Source organism: Echinops telfairi, unplaced genomic scaffold (genome assembly GCF_000313985.2).
Source record: "Echinops telfairi isolate 266 unplaced genomic scaffold, ASM31398v2 ScPeMD7_30;HRSCAF=105, whole genome shotgun sequence".
In the NCBI taxonomy this organism is placed as follows: domain Eukaryota; kingdom Metazoa; phylum Chordata; class Mammalia; order Afrosoricida; family Tenrecidae; genus Echinops; species Echinops telfairi.
In genome coordinates this window covers 2188142-2190948 of record NW_022103927.1, presented here as the reverse complement: position 1 = coordinate 2190948, position 2807 = coordinate 2188142, and positions in this window count along the sequence as shown.

The following is a 2807-nucleotide window of genomic DNA, read 5'->3' as shown; positions in this document are numbered from 1 at the left end:
CTACTGGAAATTGGCTTTTATGGTTTCAAAAGAACCCAATGCTCTCCAATTATATTTGACCACAAAATTAGCTGCGCCAAAGCATCTGCCTCACTTTTACCCTTGAGTGTCCCCCAGCAATCTGGTCAGCATCTCAAATAATTACATGCAAAACCCTTCATTTTCATGATCCAGGAAAATACACTGCTCTATATTTTCTCTGCAGCACAGGAAGCAACTTTGTTGAGTTAAGTTTTGCGATACTAACTGAAAGGCTGTTTTTTCCAACCTATCCACGCTCAGAAGGAGAAAGATGAGACAACATGCTCCCATAAAGATTTACGTGTAGTGGATGTGAATCTCCACCTTTTGGTTAGCAGTATAGCACTTTAATCAGGAGACTGCCAAACTTTCTTATACTGTGAGTGAACCAGTTGATTGTATTATTCAAACTTCCTTAAGATTTTTTTCATGTCTCAATACTATTATATATAGCTAGTTCATGATTTCTTTTTTAGTTTTAAAAAACATTATATTGGAGGCTCATGCAGCTCTTATCACAATCCATATAACCATCCATTGTGTCAAGCATATTTGTGCATATGTTGCCATTATCATTTTCAAAATATTTCTTTCTACTTGAGCCATTGATATCGGCTCAACTCCCCACCCCCCACCTTCGACCTTCCCTTCTTTATGAACCCTTAACCATTTAAAATATGAAGAAAATCTCTCCTTGTGCTTAGGTCAAGTCTTACAGAGTGGATCCTTGGTTTACATTAAAACATTGACACAGTTTATTTCCTCGCATCCATTTCTAACTCTAACCTCTTAATGTCCCGGCTGTCTCTTATGCCATTCCCTCCATGTGTTCCCACTTCTATTCCTCCTTCTTTGCGAGCCCTTCTTACTTTCGGGTCTAATATTGTCAGTTATTCTACTATGGGGCATGTTTAATTCCAGTTCTAAAAGTTCACTAAGGGCTATCATCTTGGTGGTATCACAAGTCTCTTTCCAACCAACAAGCCATATAATTCTGAGTTCTGTTGCACATTCTTCTCCCCGATTTAAAGGACTTTCTAGTGTGGTTATGTTCAGAGGAGTTGGCATTTGTGTCGGGAAACCATCCTACTCTCAAGATAATGGAGACTCGTGTTTCCATGGCCCCTGGGTCCACTGGTCTGTTTCCATGCGCTTTTCAGTTCCATCACTTTTCTTTTCTCTGGACGCAAAGACACAAATATTTGCACATTATATACCTGCTTATGCGCACTTAAGACCCTACTGTTAATCACCAAATCAGAACACAGAGCATTGACCTTGCTAACTCTGCTATGCCAGTTGACCTTGGTGAGTCCAAGATGATGCTTCTGATCCCCCAGGCTCAGGGTCTCTTTTCCTCAAGGTGTTTGTTTATGTCAAGAGCTTTTCATAACTTTACGCGTTTCACGTCCCTACATGTTTCATCAAAGAAGAAAAGTCTTTGTCCAGCAGAGAGTCCCCCCTCAAGAAATGAAAGTTAAAGGGAGTCTGAGCTTGGTGTGTCCATGACAGTAATCACCTGGATTCACCACTGAGTGGAAGTAGGGAAATGCAGCAAAGAAAAGGGGTGATTTGGACATGTTCCATTGTTACCTGTTGGCTTGGTCCACAGACGCTAAAGGTAATAAATAAGAGAAGGGCTGACTGGTCGGAAGTTTAAAAAGTATATTCCACATTAATAGATATATTTGTAACAATGGTAAATACACTTATATAAATATCTGTGTCAAACCTATAAATATTCATGGTACACTCCGAACCCCATACCTTTCAACAAGCACCCATATTTCACTACTACTTTGGAAGGGATTTTTGAGTAAAGGAGAAAAAGATTTTAGTATTATTCCCAATAACTGAACATGCTTCACTGAAATAATAGCCACACTTGACAAAAGGTAGTTTCATCAATACTTTCTTTATACTATTACATTAAAATCATTTGGACTTTCTCACTTATGCTGGATTTTTAGTTAACATCCATCCTTGGAAGATGTTGGCTCATCAAATGATGCATTACGCATTACTCCTAATTGTTGGCCTGTGACGTTATTCCACACGTATCATGTGTGCATGTCACCATCTCTCTCAAATGAAGAGAAGCTGGTGGCAGGAAAGTGTTCTCCATAATCTTAATTTCTGCAAAAGTAATTTACATTTTTTCCTGGAAATCAACACTGCCAGTTGTTTATTTGAAGCAACAGGCAGTTTATATGAGAAAATGTCTGCCAATGACTGTTTAAACAGCCATCATCTCTGTTACGCATTCTTTCAACAAAAGTAGTCAGGGAATAAAGTGTGTAAACTGACTCACAGCTCAATCCCACTAGTGTTTCTGCAATTAAGTCATCTTAATGCAGCAAAGCCCATTAGATATCCCTCCCAACTTGTCACACAGGCTACTAAAATGATGTGCCCTCTTGGCTCAATGAATGAATTATTTTGTCTTTGGACTACACTCTTACGTTTCTCAGTATCCTTTTGATTTTTGATAATCCAATAGATTTGTAATTTTAAGTGTTTAAGTTTCCATAAATCCACTTAACTTTCCTTTTTCTATTTGTGATGGACTTGCAGCTTCATTCTCATGGTCAGATTATGCTTCATTCGGTTTCCATCTTTTAAAACTTACTGAAATGCACCTTGGGTCTGAAAATAGTCTACACCCGACCAGGTGCAATGAAGTAGACCGTGTCCTGTGCTGCTTTTAAGTGGTGTGCCCCATGTCTGTTAGATCCAAACAGTTAACATTGTGCAGGTGTTCTTCTTTTTTCGTGTGTGTGTGAAAA